At 40.5% G+C, this 18,869-nt stretch overlaps 1 pseudogene; it reads right to left on the bottom strand.

Moving 5' to 3' along the window:
- Positions 1 to 11,204: 11,204 nt before the first annotated feature.
- On the bottom strand, positions 11,205 to 13,540 carry LOC122650882 (annotated as a pseudogene).
- Between the last annotated feature and the right edge of the window lie 5,329 nt (positions 13,541 to 18,869).

The following is an 18,869-nucleotide window of genomic DNA, read 5'->3' as shown; positions in this document are numbered from 1 at the left end:
GGTCTTATCAGGCTATCAACGATTAATGACAACTTCAAAAGTTGGTTTTTATTCGGTTAAACTAGAGCACCCCTAGTTGAATTTACTGATTTACCTTTTATTTAGCCCTTAGGGATTTAGTTGCATATGGTTAATCATACGTTAAAACACCTGTTTATTTAAAATGAGAGAGGGTTCTCTGAGTGAGCAAACAGTATAGGGGAGCCAGCAATGGGTTGCAACAAAAATGGTATCAACCAACGTAGGGCAGCATGGTAATTTCAAGTGAGGAGGAGAGAGATGGACACAAACACTAGCATACCTTACCAAGTGGCCCAGAGAACATTTTCCCATTTTGTATATATAGAAGAAAATTTCCTATTCGGGAGTGTGGCTCTCACACCTGCACCCTGGTCTCTCTCTCTCTCTCTCTCTCCTCACTGTAAAATGACCTCCCTACTCCCATATATTGAACCAAAAGGGGCACTGATTGGGTCTCACGAAAGCGTAAAAGTCACGCTCCCAGACATAGAACAAACACAGACATATATATTGCATGAGTGCATGACATACGGGAGGACGTTACATTTAGAGGTGTCAGTCAGTCGGTTTGGTCCAATTGTGGTTGGGCTAAACCGGTTTCAAGTTGATGACCCCCAAAACCATAATGTTTTAAAATGAGGACATATTTCTGCACCCCCCCCCCTCTATCAAAATGATCAAAAAGGAGATGAAATCCTTCTTATTCTCGTCCTTGATCTCTTCCATCGCTGCAGAATATTTTTGCACCCTGTATAGTGGCCGTTAAAAACTACCGCTGCCGAAAGTGCCGCTAAAATGCATTCATTGAAAGAAAACCCATCAAACAAGATTCAGGTGATATCAATAAGGTTTATAGGAGGAGGTATCATCAAACCCAAAAATATTATTAAGAATTTCAGGATCTTTTTTGGGTAGGACTTATCTTGTATCCAGTCCTCAATTCAATGCTCTTATATTAAACTTAAAGCGGTTCTGTGATGATTTTGGTCAAAGACTGTACTTGAGGTCTAAAATCTAGGGATACAACAAGCCAAGGGAATGAAATGAACAATACCTGTTGGAGACAGGACTTTAAAGTGACTCACAATTATGCACTTACAAGCTCTCTGAAACTTCATGCGACTGTTCTCTGTTTTTACCATCAGATTTCCTTTAGAAAACACCAAAGACAAAACATACATTAATTAGAAGCAAGTTGGACATAAAATATGTGGGCTAGAACTATAACAGAACCATGGATTGATCTACCTCCTTGAGTCGAATTGCACTGATTTACCCCCAGATCAAATATCAATAGGCAGTTCAGTAGGCCATGTTAACTAAGTTTAAACTGCTCAAATGGATTCTAAAAGCTTCATATTTGTTATCATCTCAGCATGCTGAATTGCTGATTCTTCTATAATCAAATAGCCAAGGATCGTTAGAATAAATTTCTGAAGAGAGTTATACTGTTTCCGGAAACTGAAGAGTGGAATCTTGGTAGAAAGCAACACTTGATTAAGCACTGGTTTTTTAAAATTCTGACTGTTCTTACTCACGTCATCGCTTAAAAGATGTTGAAAATGAGGTCACCATGCTATGGAGCAAACACAAGTGATTCCACAGCCAGCAATGAGCCTGATGAAGGTGTTTAATGATGGGCAAGATGTGGCCTTGAGTGGGTCACCAATAGTGTTATCGATAACAGCTGCCTTTGTGTGCATCAGATCCCCTGGGACCAAGGGTCCTGGCATACATCTCAAACAGAAACTACTTAAAAACAGTAGAGTACAAATGGAAATGCATACAACTACAAACTTGGATGCATTCATGATGTAATACTCAGTTACTAACCCAATAATGAGTCCAGCCCATAGACCAACAGTGACACAAAGGAATAATTAATTTCCTGCAAACAAAAATCAATGTCATTAACCACAATACTAAATAAATTTCGAAGTAGTATTAAGAAAACCTCAGTTAATCATACAACAAACAAATAAGATGTGTGATGTTGCTTACCAGTTCTTCACAAACCTTCTGAGATCCAAAATTGAAGATTGTGAAGGATGATTTCTACATCTCAAACAGAAGGTAATTCCAGTCCAAACCTATGTTCAAAACTGGTATATAAACAGATACTTCCAAGATAAACTACATTGTACATATTACATATAAAGGAACTCAGTTTTCAAAATTTTAAGGGGTAATGTTACCTTTTCTATTTTGGCATTCTGACACCTCTTAAGTTCCCTTCATCTAATCATAAAATTGTTTCCTTATGGTGGAATCAAATTGAAATGCAAATTCGACTGGAATTTTGAGTTTCAGGATGAAGAAGAACAAAATCAATTGATCAAAATAAAAATTCTTATTAAGAATTCTAACACGTACATCAATTTAGTTTCTGCTACCGATTTAATTTTAAGCAAATTACTAACTGCAACATTTAGGGTTTCAGCACAACAACAAAGGACAGAGATGGGGAAGGGGATTCACAGACAAGAAACAGTAGGGACAACAAGTTTAGAGATGTTGGCAGCATCTTCATGGGTAGGTCATGTTTCTAAATCTTATCAAACTCACACACATAATGAGTCTATACTTGATATTAGGTGAGCAAGCCCCAAGATAAAAGAAGAGTTTATGGAAGAGAGCCCAAACATAAAGCCACAAGACTCATGTATTTCCACTGGAATTCTGAGTTCACACTGTGGAAGTCTATTTCTCTCTGTGTCGCACAAAATTCTCCAACTAATGGATAAGAGCAAGTGAGTATGAAAATAGAAATTGTACGAAGGCATTGTCTGTTGGCACCCACCACTAAACACAACATTAGAGCATGCCAACCCTGTTTTCCTTAAATAAAAAATCAGTGGGTCCCTTATCCCCCCCTCCCTCTCTCTCTCTCTCTTCAGTCGGGAAGGTGTTGACATGTCCCTGAAGGATTATTATTCTCTTTCCATGTGGCATACTTATGGTCCATGTGATAGAGGACAAACATCCATCACACTATGTCTAGAGTTCCATAAAATTAGAAGAAAGCTATTTCATTGTAACAAAACTCTAATGGCACTTCCCCACTTTCTTGTAACTCTAAACTTGCTTTTTCCCCTTCCTATACCGGTTCAGGGATGGAACCTGACCACAAAGAGGGGTGTGGGATTCCCATACCCATATTGGTTAATGCATGGCCTGTGGTGGAGATTAATGAATCAGTTGTCATGATATCATGAAATATCATAACCCTATTTTGTATTTATAATTTTATATTTGACCATATTATTTTTTTTATCTTTTATTGTACCTTCCAAGTCTATGTATCTATGTATTAAGATCATTAACTAGCATGTGAAATATATATTTAACTGCTAGGATGTCCATCGTGATTAACCTTTGTGACGTTGATTAGATTATTTGTAGAGATGTAACTAAATCACTCGAATGCGATACACGTCTTAAAGAAGGAAAAAAAAAGAAGAAGAAGACAACTCTGATCTTTGTAGTCATAGATTATCTGGACTTCATCAAAAAAATTGAGTACAGTTCCTGTTAAAACTTCAGGAGCAAAAAAAGGCATAATATATTCAGTATGCAGCAGACATGTACATCAATCAACAAAATGCTACGAAAAGAGAGCAAATAATGCAAGCTCAAACTACCCCAACTACCCCATGAAGAACTTCTCTCCTAAACCATCTAACAAAGCAATCTTCTCTCTCTCCTCCTCCCTTGGACTTTCAAAATACCAACATTGAAACAGAGTACAGAGTGCAGTTTTCAAGATGAAACATCCAAATGCTACACCATCAAAATGCAAAAGAACCACTACAGATAAAGAAGCTACTGGCCAAAAGCAGAGAACTAATGCAGGAAAAGATATCAGCCCAACACAAATAGTTGGGAGCCCCAAATTGCTAAACTCCACCGGTTTCTTCACTCTTATTTTAATTCAGTTTGGGTTTTTATAGGGTTGGTCTAATTGAATCACAAGCTACCTCGATTTTTATCAATAGCGACAACAACATAGCTTTATCCCAACTAAATGGGGTCGGCCACATGGATCCTTGCTCTCCAATCTATTCGAAATCATGCAAACATGTTGTTGTAATATGGGTTCAAGGGTAAAATTGTCCTAGGGGTAATTATGTAAAATTGTCCTAGGGGTAATTATGTCCTTGTACCTATTCTAGAATGTTGTTCTTTAAACTACAAATAAAGATGGCTGTTGTCACTCTGACTCAAGCTAGTATTCACGGAATTCAATATGGTGTCAGAGCCAAAAATCATGATTTTTTTTCCTTCGTGATCTCACCCTAACCTAACCACCGCTGGCCACCACTCACTACCGCCAGCCTTCTGCCCCCACAACCACACCTCTGCCGACCTCCGCCAGCCCCTTCAGATCTTCCACTACCCCTTTCCACCCCTTCCAGCCTCCCGCGACCCCTCTCAGCCTCTCTTTCCTTCTCACGGTAGCCCTCTCCCACTTTGTTGCCGTCTCTTTCACACCCTTGGTGGTGAGTTGACTCCTACCAAGGGCCTTTTTTGCCTTCATATGATCTGATTTTTTTTTTAAGCCATTTTCTATTCCTATAATTTTTTTCCAGCCACCATGCCTGGCATTTCGGAGATCACTTCTACTTCCTCTGGCCCTGATAATTTATCGCAACGTGACTTTCTTCCATTTCCGGGGAACCCTATCAAATTAAATGGCAGCAACTATCTCTTGTGGTCTCGTTCTTGCTTGTTCGCGATTGGTTCACGTGGCATCTCTGGCTACATCACAGGCACTACTGTCAAGCCTACAGAGGCTTATCCTGCACAGGATTGATGGATGAATTTTAATTTCTTGGTCATGTCCTATCTGGTTAATTCCATGGACCAAGAAATTGCTGGGCGTTACCTTCTCCTTGATACGGATGCCAAGATATGGAAGACAACCCAGGACACCTATGCTCAGGTTTGGAATGCCGCCCAGTGCTATGAGCTCCGTCAGAAGATCCATTCTACCAAGCAGTTAGAGTTGTCCCTTTCTTAATATTATAATAAAATGTGCACTATGTGGCAGCAGTTGGAGTTTCTGGGCACCTTCACTGCAACCTGTGATGTTGATGCAACAACCTTCCGGAAGTGGGAAAACGGTTTGCGTGTTTTTTATTTGTTGGCTGGCCTAAATATTGAGTTTGATCAGATCCGGGCCAATATTCTGTATTGTGACCCTCTACTAACACTCGAGCAGGCCTATGCGATTCTTTCGGTTGAAGACAGTCGGCGTACAACCATGGTTCATCCCGTTACTCAGGAACATTCGACCCTTCTTTCGGGTTCCCAATCTTCTTCCCGTGGAAATTCTTCCCGTATTGTTGTTGGTGATCGGACATCTAGTGATCGCCCCCTATTAAATGTGATCATTGTGGGAAGGAGTGGCACATAAAGGACTGATGTTGGAAGCTTCAAGGTCGCCCTACAGATACTCGTGGGTGTGGGAAGGGTGGTTCCAATCAGCCCACCAACATCTGTGCCAATCAGGCATTTACTGAAGAGCAGCCCGACCAATCTCTTTCCCAAGTTGTAGCTGAACTACAAAATCTCCAAGATATGATGACTCGATTGGACACATCTTTGGCATTTGTATCTCCTTCGTTGGCTGCTTCAACTATTTCTCTGCCTTCCAATCACACTACCACTTCTTCCACAGGTATTTCAATTGGTGGGAACTGCACCTCCGTCATACTCGATTCTTGGGTTATTGACTCAGGGACAACCGACCATATGACAGGTTCTTCATCTCTTTTTTTCCAATATTCCCCTTTATCTGGTCATAATAAGGTCCGTGTTGCTGATGGGTCTTTTTCTCCTATCTCGGGAAAGGGATCCGTGCAATGCACTTCCTCTCTTTGCCTTTCATCTATGTTACATGTTCCTAAATTCTCTACTAATTTGCTTTCCATTAGTAGCTTAACCAGGGATTTAAACTGTAAAGTGACATTTTTTCCGAACCATTGTTTGTTCCAGGACTTGGAAACGGGCAATATGACTGCATGTGGTAAGGTGGTTGGTGGTCTATACGTGCTTGATAGTTCTCCAGCAGCTTTGACATCCCAACCTGCATCTTCTGATTCTGATTCTGTATTGTTTGAGTTGAATAATTGGCATCGTCGTTTGGGCCATCCACCGTTGGGTGTTTTATCTGTTCTACTTCCTAGTTTATTGAAACGTTGTAATCCGAATAATTTTTCTTGAGATGCTTACACTTTGGCAAAGCAAACTAGAAGTGTTTATCCTATTTTTGATAATAGAAGTATGAGTCTATTTGGTTTGATACATTCTGATGTGTGGGGCCCTGCCCGATGTGTCTCTACTTCTGGGTTTCAATGGTTCGTCACCTTCATTGACTATTACAGTTGGAGCACTTGGGTATACTTGATGCATAGTAAGAGTGACGTTTTCACCTGTTTTACCCTATTTCATAAGATAGTCCAGACCCAGTTCGATGCCAAGGTGAAAATTCTTAGGTCGGACAATGGCAAAGAATACATGGATGGTGCCTTTCACTTGTATTTGGATAGCCATGGGATAATTCATCAGACTTCTTGTGTGGATACTCCTGTTCAAAATGGAGTTGTTGAACACAAGAACCGACATCTGTTGGAAGTTGCTCATTCTCTTATGTTTGCTATGGCTGTTCCTCCTCGTTTCTAGGGTGATGCAGTACTTACAACCACTTACCTTATCAATCGGCTTCCATCAAGAGTCATAGGAGGACGCTGCCCATTGGAGATTCTGTTGGGCACCTCCACATTTTTTGTGCCCCCCCAAGGTTTTTGGGTGTGTGGTGTTTGCCCAGAACTACCATGTTCACGGCAAGTTTGATCCTAAAGGGCTTCGGTGCCTTTTTCTCGGCTACTCGACTACCCAGAAGGGCTATAAATGTTATCATCCTCCTACAAGGAAATTGTTTGTCGCCATGGACGTGGTGTTGTGAGAATCTGAGGCGTACTTGAAACTATCGGTACCTCTGCAAGGGGAGATTCTAAGTGATGGAGAGGTCCCGCTGATTGCTCCTCTGGATATTCATATACCTACTATAGAGGATGCTTTTGTTGAACTGGAGGATGGGATTACAAGTTAGGAACAAGAAATGGGATAGAATGAGCAGCAACAAACAGTCCAGGGGGAGAACAATTTGAAGATTTACTCTTGAGGAACGGTTTTTCCTTCTCATGGCCCTCAGTACAAAGAGACCACCACCACTGATCCTACACAATCAGCACCTGCTCCAAGTCCTACTCCTAGTCACCTTCCTGGTAAGCTTCCTCCTGATCCCAGTCTTCATTTACCCATTGCTATTTGGAAACCAAAGCGGAGTTGTACACAACACCCGATTTCCAATTTTGTGTCATACAACTCTCTAACTCCTTCATTTCATGCCTTTGTGTCTTCGTTATCCTCGGTTGCCATCCCTAACAATTGGCAGGAAGCAACAACCGAACAAAAGTGGAAGGATGCGATGAATGAAGAAATGCTTGCCCTTGAGAAAAATCAGACCTGGGATTTGGTGATTCCTCCACCAGGGAAGAACCCGTTGGCTGCAAGTGGGTCTTTGTTGTGAAGCACAAGTCAGACGGCTCAGTAGAAAGATATAAAGCAAGGTTAATTGCCAAAGGGTTCACTCAAACCCAAGGAATCGACTATCAAGAGACCTTTGCTCCTATGGCAAAGATGAATATGGTGAGAGTCATCATTTCTTGTGCTGTGAATTAATGTTGGGATCTCCAACAACTTGATGTGAAGAATGCCTTCCTGCATGGAGATTTGGAAGAGGATGTTTACATGGAGATACCTCCTGGTTTTGCTTCTCCAGAGACTCAGGGAAAGGTATGCAGGTTGAAGAAGGCCCTATATGATCTAAAGCAGTCACCAAGGGTTTGGTTTGGTGGCTTCCCTAAAGCCATGACTACATATGGGTATAAGCAAAGTTATGCTGATCACACCTTGTTTGTTAAAAGGGTGGGGCAGCATGTGACAATTTTGATTGTCTATGTTAATGATATAGTAATCACAGGCAATGATGCACAGGAAATTCAGAAGTTGAAGACTTATCTGGGCACCGAATTTGAAGTCAAAGATTTGGGGAAGTTAAGGTATTTCTTAGGGATTGAGGTTGCCTATTCAGCCAAGGGCATATCTCTCTCTCTCAGAGAAAATATACCCTGGATTTATTAAGTGAGACAAGGATGCTTGATTGTAAACCGGCAGATACTCCTCTTGAGCCCAACACACACTTGAAGAGTAAGAAAGGTGACCCGGTGGATAAGGGTAGGTATTAGAGGTTAGTTGGCCGGTTGATCTACCTCTCACATACCCAACCAGATATTACATTTGCTGTGAGTGCCGTAAGTCAATACATGCATGATCCTCACTCCTCTCACTTGGAGGCAGCATACAGAATACTTCGGTACCTGAAGTCATCTCCTGAAAAAGGAGTCTTGTATTCTCCACATAGTCTTCTCCGGATAGAAGCATACACTGATGCAGATTGGGCTAGAAGTCCTGATGATAGGAAGTCAACATCTGGATATTGCACATTTGTTGAAGGAAACTTAACTACTTAGAGAAGCAAGAAACAGGCGGTTGTGGCTCAATCTAGTGCTGAAGCTGAATTTAGAGCTATGATACAAGGTATATGTGAACTTCTTTGGCTCAAGGGACTTCTTCAACATTTGGGTATGAATGCTGATCTTCCAATACGACTCTACTGTGACAACAAATCCACAATTAGCATTACCCATAACCCGGTACCAAACATGTTGAGATCGACCGGCATTTTATCAAGGAGAAATTGGAGCAAGGAATAATTTATATTCCATTTATTTAGTCAAGTGAGCAGTTGGCTGATATCCTTACCAAAGGAATTAGTAGTAAGCTATTTTGTCCTATAATTAGCAAATTGGGCATGTTTGACATGTATGTTCCAACTTGAGGGGGAGTGTTGTAATATGGGTTCAAGTGAAAAATTGTCCTAGGGGTAATTATGTAAAATTGTCCTAGGGGCAATTATGTCCTTGTACCTATTCCAGAATATTCTTCTTTACATTATAAATAAAGATGGTTGTAGTCACTCTGACTCCAGCCAGTATTCGTAGAATTCAACACATGTATTTCCTCACCACTTCTCCTATGGTTAATTTAGGTCTGCTCTTTAGTTCCTTAATATGAATCAAATCACTCCTCCGTACTAGGGCATCCCAAGGCCTCCATTGAACATGGTCATGCCACCTCAAACAACTCTCTCTAAGCTTATCATGAATGGGGGCAACTCCCAACCTAGTTCTAATATGGGCATGTTTTTATTTTCTATGAAATCTAAAACAATCCAAAATGAAAAATAGATAGAAGATCGGAAAAGGGCAAGAGGTTTGAGGTTGGGACATGGGAATTAGTTAGGACTTGGGAGCTAACAAGATCATTAAAAAACGAGTGGGGGAAATGATAGATTTGTAAAGCGGGGAAATGGGAGATCGTTCAAGTGCCGCTTGTTAGGGTTTTGAAGACTTTTCTTATTCATCCATGAGGTCTTTACAACTATTCTTTGCCATGATTTCATTTTATTTATTTATTTATTTTTTTTGGGTAAGAAGAAAAAAGATCCATTAACGGAAATGAAACCTATATTCGTTGAGAATGATTCCGTCCCTTAAACCCAAAACATATAATAAGGGGAAAGTCATTGAAAGGGCTATTAGCAATCCGATCACACCGATAATTTGGAGGTAAAATCAGCAAACAGAGACTGGATTGCAAATCTTTGAACTTGAGAAGAAATCCAGTATGCCAATAGACTCAAACATTCAAGCAAATTTCAAACACTGCAAGTCCCACTGCCGGGGTAACCAAGTAGCGACAAGCCCTCGCTACCGCACTCCTTGGTCCCACGAAGACATAGAGAGACAAGATGGGGAGTTGGAATTTCAAACACTGCAAGTCCTACTGCCCAGGCGTTGGATGAGTTGCAGAAGACCGTGGAAAAAACAATGGCTTTTAAAAACAAAAAAAATTCAGTCAACCATAAGGTTTAGTCTATGAAAAAAATACTCTCCATTTAGTCTTTCTCAAATTTATTATAACACACTCCGACTCAATCAGACATAAAAATTCAAATTTCAGAGCAACACGAAGAATAAAATAGAAAACAAACCATCATCCGTCTGTAACCCCATCAATCACTACAAAACAAAGATTGCATACCTCTTTGAAGCTACACACTCTGTTTCATTCTCAGAGTTCATTTGAGAATAGAGAAGGCGTGTGGAATTTGGCGAACTGTAAAGTTAAAACCCTATACTTGGGGGTGGTATGGGCATATGGGAGAGCTCTGTATGGGAATCCCCGCCCTTGGCATTCTAAGGTTTTTTGATTGAAAACTGAAGATAAAAAGGAACGGTGGGTAAAGGCTTTGTAGGTATAACATGTAATCAGCAAGCTAGGGCATGAAAGTTTACCTCAAGGGGGAAAATCGGAGATCACAATGCCTGAACCACAACTCCTACCAATGCAAGAAGTACAGCCTACCAGACAAGGTAAAGACGCAGGACACTAGGGCCAAGAGGAGACTTCAGCAGCATAGGGGAGTGGAGCAAAAAGAACCAAGCGCAAAGACTTGCTTCCAGAGGCACGATATCGTCAATCAGCCGACTCGATGGATAGAAGATTAGATCTGCAATGGAAAAAAAAAAAAAACCAAGCATAGCAAATCCGAAAGGCGGGGGGCCAAGTAAGAGATACTTCAGCAAGAGAGCCAAAACAAGAGAAAGAAGAAGTAAACAGAAAATTGCAGATTTTACAACAGCGCAAAAGAAACAGAGAAACCGGAAACCCTAATCGATCTACGTTAACAGAAACTCAAACGAAAAACACAAAAACAACACAAGAAGCACGCGAAAACCACTGCCAAGCAAGATCGGGGAAAAAAAGGAGAACTAGATCTGACAAAAGCAGGAAACCAAAAAAGAAAACCTAAAGACTAAAGCATAATAGGCACAAGAAAAGAGCAGTAGACAATAATTCATTTGCACGGACAAGCTGCATGGATAAATAAGCCACTTATCAGTAACTAGCTGAAACCACACAGGGAATGAAACAAGTCCATCTACCAGATTTTTTATAAGGAACCAAAAAGTAACTCTAAAATTACTTAAAGGTACAGATTTAAATCCCATAAGAAAATCCTATGTACAGGATACAGATATGTCCACTGTCCAAGGAGCAACCCTTCAATTGATAACCCATTAATAGATAACATGGGCAGGGAGTTCAAAAGGGAGATCTCTAACCTGTAGCTCAACTGCTCTCAAAATTTTCCCCAATAACTAGCAGGCCGGGTTTAGGATGAATTTACTCCTTACTGAACCACTGGAATCCTACTTTCAATAACCACGTCTGGCTCAAATAAGCTCCTTGTGAAATTCACTCTACAGCAGCATCCTGTAAACCTCAACCCAGCCAGCTCACAAACCACATTTGTAACATGTGGGCAAGACCTCACATCAAGAAAGATACTTCAACATTTTGCAGGACTCCAAAAGCATATTTATCCCGAAAACAGTAATTTGTTTTCAGACAGTTACTGATCTTCAAAACTTTCAAAGACATGCCCTGACCCCCAGTCCAAGGCCAACACCTGAAAAGCTGTATCAGATACCTCCTCACAGCACCCAATGTCAAGGGCCTTTAGATTTTTACATTGGGACAGTACACAGCTCAAGGAAGAATCAGAAAAGATTTTAACACCAATCCATCTGTAAGTTCTTCAGACTACAACTGCAATAAGCAGATGCAAGGTTCTTAATAGAATCATTGGAGATGTTCCTTCAGCCCCCAATAACAAGAGTCTCAAGATTCTTGCAGCACTGAGCCAAGGAAAATATAGAGTCAGTCATCTCCAATTTTGTAACAATCCACTAGTAACTTTAAAGTCCTCAGAGAAGAACAAGCTTTGGATGCACTAGTAACTCCAATATCTCCAATGGTGCTGCATTTATTGATGTCTAAAACCATGGTATGATGACAACCATCAACAAGGCTTGTGAGACCCGAGTCAGTTATGTTGGTGCATCCTTCAAGTCCCAACTCTTCTAGGTTATGACAATTCTTGGAAAGGACTCTTAATAGTTCCATGGGTAATGTATCTAAAACCTACAAGATGCAAGCTTCTCAAGCTGCCACGGCCCTCAGCAATGGCTGTAAGTCCAGTGTCTGTCAACTTTCTGCAGAACGAGACATCAAATGACTGTTTCTGGGATGTTTGGCTACTGTTTTGACCTTCTTTTGTTTTATTTTGTTACTCTTTACTGCTGGTTATCAGTATTGGTTGTGCATTGTGACTTGGGTGTTGATCCCTTAGTTATCAAGGTTTGATCTTTGTGGCTGGTTGCTTATGAGTTCTTCTTTGTGAGGTGGTATTGCTGAATATTCTATCATGGCTGATTCTAAACCTCCTATGGACACTGTCAATGTCCAAATCACATCTATAAAATTGAATGGTGTTTCAAATTACCTTCTCTGGGCCGTTAAAGTATATATCACTGCCAAAAGAAATATGGATTATCTGACTTCTTCTCCACCTACTGCAATCTCACCTAAATATCAAGAGTGGATGACAGAGAATGCTACATTGTTTTGTTGGTTGGGGAATAGTATGGAGCCTTCTGTCGCTGTCAATGTTATATTTCAAACCACAACCAAGGGTGTCCGGGATGATCTAAGGAGAGTTATTCTTAAGATAAGATTATAAGAATATATCCAAAGTATAAGATTTGTATGAAAAAAATTTCTCCTTCAAACAGAATGGCAAGTCTGTTGGTGATTATTATAATGCTCTGAAGGGCATGTGGGAGGAACTCAACGTTACCAACCCCTTTCTACTAATATTGAAGTTCTCAAATCTCAATGTGCTGAATTCTTGGTAGTTAAATTTTATTTGGATTAGATTCTGATCTTCAACCTGTCAAGAGTTAAAATCCTAGCTGGTGAGAAAATTCCATCTATGAATGAAGCATATTGTAGATTCAACGGATTGTCCACCTCCCTGTCTAAATCTGAATCCACATCCTCTTCAAAGGACAGTTCTGCCTTTATTATTGGTAATGGTGGATGTGGTTGTGGCTCTGGTTTTCCTAGCAGAGGTCGTGGACATGGTACGGGTGGTCATGGCAGACAGCAACTTGACCAATCTGTCGATACACATTCTGGCCGCACTAATCATAAAGTTGAGAAGTGTTGGGTGAAGCATGGTACACCTCATTCAGTACAGCAGTTTGCTAACACATCAATGATCGATAGGAGTGTTGAAAATGATGTCATCTCATGACACCATTCAGAGTTTTTCTGGAGGTGGTTCCTCTTCTTTTGTATCTCGTGATGAGATGGTCAATCAACTCCTAAAACATGTTCAGCAACTTGAGGCATCCGCTTCCACATCTACAACTACATTAGCTCACTCATGTATACCCACCTGTTTACTTTCTTCCTCTCCCATTCTCTAGGTCATTGATTCAGAAGCTTCCTAACACATGACTAGTAAGCCAAATGAATTCTCACCTTTTCAGAAGTCTAATTGTCCATCTCAAGTTATTCTTGCAGATGGATCTTCTACTCGTGTTTCTAGTCATGGTGTCATTCCTCGTTCTTCTTCCCTTTCATTATCTACTGTTCTTCATGTTCCTAAGTTACCAGTAATTCTGTTATCTGTTTAGTCATTTTAGAAAGAATCTTAACTGCACCATTTTTTATCCTTCCTATTATGTATTTCATGATCTCAAGACAAAGACGATGATTGGTCGAGGGCAGAATGGTGTAGCAAAAAGGAAAAAATCATTATTTGTTAGCCATTGCTAGATCCCTAACGTTTCATATTAGTGTACTCAAAATTGATTGGGGCGATGCTGTTTTGACCGCTTGTCATTAGATTAATCATATACCTTCTTCAGACCTTCAAAACGTCTCCCTTTTCCGTTGTCTTTCCAAACAATGCTTTATTTGGTCTTCCACCAAGTATTTTTTGGGTATGTTTTATTCATAATCTTTGTTCTGGCATTGATATACAGTCTCCTTGTGCTATAAAATGTGTTTTCCTTGGCTATTCTCGCACCCAAAAAGGATATCGCTGTTATGATCCTGCCACTCATTAGCAATTTGTTAGTGTCGATGTTACATATTTTGGAAACACTCCCTATTTTGGTATTGTTGTTCCTGATTTAGGACCTCTCTCTCCTAGTCCTCCTCCTGTTCCTCAGTTAATTCCTCTTGAAGATTCTGCTTCCAAGTCCACGGGAATACCATTACAGGTATACAAGCACAATCCCAAGCTGTCACCACCAGTTGCAGCCACTCCTCACCTCTCCCAAACTGAATCTTTGCCTGGAGGTTCTTCTTCTATTGATGACTTGCCTATTGCCAATGTCTGCCAATACTAACCGATACGTATCAGATCTTTAAGGTACGGATATGAAACAATACTAAAAAAAATGGTATTAGTACATATACGAAACTGCATCTTTTATATGTAATCAAATGAATGCACTTGTCTTGTCGTACTTTGTTCTCCTTTTCATATATAAAATATTTTACATATTACATAATTATAGTGTTTTATGCTTCAAAACTGTATTTTGCATATGTCCTAAGAATTCCCATACGTTTATTGACCATTTCCATATATATCTTCAGTGTATTTTGTGTCTCTGATATGATACTGTTGGAATATGGGCTTTCCGTGTGACATGGGTCGACCCATGGGGTTGTTTTTTCTATTTAGTTGTTTATTCCTATTCCTAGTTATATTCCTAGCTCTACTTTGTTGCCTAGTCAGCTAGTTAGAGTTAGAGTTCTAATTGTAATTGGTTTCTTATGGATTTACTATTATAAATAAATCGTGGAGGGCTCATTGCTCTATACAAGCCATTATTATCATTATTTCTTCATGGTATCAAAGCTGAAAACGATACCTGAGAGATAATTCTCACATCCCAATATCGATCTCCCTACTTGAGATTGAATTCTGCTCCCACTCATCTTCCCCTTCCTAAAACCCTAAACCCACCGAAACCCTAAAGCCTTCTCTCTTCTCTTCTTCTTCTTTTATGGAGGCGGTACTTTGAGGTGATCTCATAATGATCTAGTACCTGCCCATAATCTTACCTCCTTTCGTGTATTCCTTTTTTATGATCTCCAACAATCGTGAGATCCATGTCTGAAGATTGAAGCTCTGCAGTTTATTTGAAGACCTGCAGATTTTTTTTGAAGCTCTGCAGTTTATTTATATTTGAAGACCTGCAATTTTTTATTCAAAGACCAGCAGATTTTTTGAAGCCCTGCAATTTTTTCGAAGACCTGCAGATTATTCAAAAACCTGCAGGTATTTTTTTCCTGTTGCAGACCTGCGGCCACAACAGATCTGGTTTTTTTGTTTCTGCAGTTCTCGGTTTCCAGAATTCCTGCAGATTTTTTTGTTCTTCTCAATTTTTCTGCACTATACATAAGCAGAACCAGTATTCCATCACAAGCCGAGATCTCCTTTTTGCAGAAATCGTTTCTGCACTTTTTTGGAATCTATATCTGCAATTTTCTTGGCTGTTTTTGGATTTTTTTTGTGATCAATATGCCTGATTCAGAAGTCTCTACAGTGGCCACTGGCCAAACTACTGCACAAGGGAATCATCATGATTATCCCTCTTTTCCAGTCAGCCCAGTGAAGCTCGATGGCACCAATTATTTACTCTGGTCCACATCAGTTTTTCTCTCCATTGATGCAAGGGGTTATAAGGGATATATCTATGGCACCACTGTCAAGCCAAGTGAGGCTGGTTCATTACAAGACAAGTGGAGTTCAAGTAACTCTCTTGTTATGTGTTTTCTTCTCAGTGCAATGACTCCTTCCATTGCCCGTGGTTATACACTACTTGATTCAGCCGCAAAAATTTGGAAAGCTGCTAAGGGTACCTATTCCCAGGTAGGGAATGATGCACAAGTTTATGATATTCAACGGAAAATTCATGCAACCAAACAAGGTGAACTGACCTTATCCGAATATTACTGTGAACTCCGTAGTCTGTGGCAGGAGCTTGACTATTATGATAACTTTCAGCTTGATTGTCCTTCTGATATTACCAAATTTCAGCTTAGGGAGGACAAATTCAGAGTATACACTTTTTTGACTGGCCTTAATGTGGAATATGATCAGCTTCGGTCTAAAGTTCTGAGTCGTTCACCTTTTCCCACTTTGGAGCAAGCCTACTCTTTGATACAATTGGAAGATACTCGTCGTTCCACCATGTTACCAACTACACAGCCAGAGAGATCTGCTTTAATTTCTTCTGGGGGTGGCTCTTCTAATACTGGTACCTGTTCCTCATCTGAGAAGGAACCTCTTAAGTGTACCCATTGTGGAAAAGAACGACATACTGTGGATTATTGCTGGAAGTTGCATGGTCGGCCATCTGATTCATCTGATGGTCGTGGGGGTGGTCGTGGTCGAGGCCGTGGTCGTGGTCGTGGTGGCACACAGGCTCACCTTTCTGAAGCTACTGAAACAGCTCCTACTACTACCCTTTCTGCAGAGGAACTTGCTGTTTTTCGTCGCATGATGACAAACTTTGGATCTCTTGCATCTTCATCTGCATCTGCCTCTACCTCGATTGTGGTTCCTTCTTCTGAATCCAACCTTGTATTCTCCAAACCAGGTATTTCTTTTGCTGGTCAGTGTGCTTCGGCATTATCTCATCCTTGGATAATTGATTCAGGAGCTACTGACCACATGACTGGTACATCTAATTTGTTTTTTCGTTATTCTCCTTGTTCAGGCAAAGATAAAATTAAAATAGCCGATGGTTCTCTTTCCTCTGTATCCGAGAAGGGGGCCATCCATTGCTCTCCTTCTTTATCTTTGTCCTCTGTTTTGCATGTCCCTAAGCTTACTTCTAATTTGCTTTCTATCAGAAGTTTGACCTCTGATCTAAATTGTAAAGCTATTTTTTATCCTTCACATTGTGTCTTTCAGGACTTGGGGACAGGGAAAACGATTGGAACTGGTAAAATGCGTGGTGGCCTTTATTTGCTTGACGATGATCTTATCTCTAGTACTACTGCTGCTAAGTCTGGACAGGCTCTTACTGCTACTTCCGCTGACCATCATTTATCTGAACTGCATCGTTGGCATCGTCGATTGGGCCATCCACCTTTAGGAACATTAGCTAAGATTTTTCCTATTTTATTTCAACATTGTAATCCTCACTCTTTATTATGTGAGGCTTGTGTTTTTGCAAAACAAACTTGTTCTGTTTATTCTAGTTCCAATAAAAGATGTTCTAAACCATTTTCTATGATTCATTCTGATGTCAGGGGTCCCTCACATACATCTTCTATTTCTGGTTTTAAGTGGTTTGTCACCTTTATTGATTGTCACACACGCACCACCTGGGTTTATTTAATGCGACACAAAAGTGAAGTGTTCTCTTGTTTTAAAGTTTTTTATAGCTTGGTTCAAACTCAGTTCCAGGCCACCATTCAAACTCTCCGGAGTGACAATGGTCGTGAATATTTAGATGGAGCATTTCAGTTATTTCTTGCTACTCAAGGTATTATTCATCAAACCAGTTGCGTTGACACTCCACTCCAAAATGGAGTGGCTGAACGCAAAAATAGACATCTCCTTGATGTGGCTCGCTCTATTATGTTTGAGATGCATGTCCCTTCTCATTTTTGGGGTGAGGCTGTTTTAACAGCTGCTTACCTTATCAACAGAATGCCCTCTCGGGTCCTTGCCTACAGGTCCCCTCTTGATCTTTTAAAGGGGTCTTCTTCATATATTATTCCGCCCAAGATTTTCGGGTGTGTTTGTTTTGTTAGGAATCACTATGCCCATGGTAAGCTTGATCCTCGTGGTCGCCGCTGCATTTTCATTGGTTATTCTCCTACTCAAAAAGGGTATATGTGTTATCACCCTACCTTTCGTCGTGTTTTTGTTTCCTTGGATGTCGTCTTTCATGAGGCGGTGGCTTTCTTTCCCTCCTCGGCACCTTTTCAAGGGGAGTCTACACCTACTCTAGAAGATGTGCCGGTTACTATTCCACCTCCTCTAGATGAACTCATTGATGGTTACCATGTACCTTTAGATGATGATGTCCAGGGGGAGCAGCAGGGACAACCAGAGAAAGACTTAAATCAGCAGTATTATAGAAAGAAAAAAGGGCAAAGACAGCCCACCACTGCAGTATTACCACACTAAGAGTTCTCCTCTGAACCAGGACCGAATGACACTTCCTCTGGTAATATTTCTGATTCTTTAGATCCTTCTCCTATTATTTCTGATCCATCACTTGACCTACCCATTGCTCTTAGGAAGGGAAAAAGGTCTTGTACGCAACATCCAATTTCACAGCTTGTTCCGTATGAGTCTTTATCCCCCTCATTTCATGCTTTTGTTTCCTCTTTATCCTCTGTTTCTATACCACAGACTTGGCAGGAGGCATTTGCAGATACTAGGTGGAAAGAGGCCATGGTCGAAGAAATGCAAGCTCTTAAGAAGAGTGGTACATGGGATCTTGTCACACTTCCACCACAGAAGAAGACTGTTGGCTGCAAGTGGGTATTTGTAATTAAACAGAAAGCTGATGGAACTGTTGACCGTTTTAAAGCAAGGCTGGTTGCTCGCGGATTTACTCAGACATATGGGATAGATTATTTGGAAACTTTTGCACCTGTTGCCAAAATTAATACCATCAGGGTAATTCTCTCTTGTGCTGTGAACTTAGGATGGAGTCTACAGCAAATTGATGTTAAAAATGCCTTCCTCCATGGTGAATTAGAGG

Source organism: Telopea speciosissima, chromosome 2, assembly GCF_018873765.1.
Source record: "Telopea speciosissima isolate NSW1024214 ecotype Mountain lineage chromosome 2, Tspe_v1, whole genome shotgun sequence".
In the NCBI taxonomy this organism is placed as follows: domain Eukaryota; kingdom Viridiplantae; phylum Streptophyta; class Magnoliopsida; order Proteales; family Proteaceae; genus Telopea; species Telopea speciosissima.
This window is presented reverse-complemented; position numbering and strand designations above follow the sequence as displayed.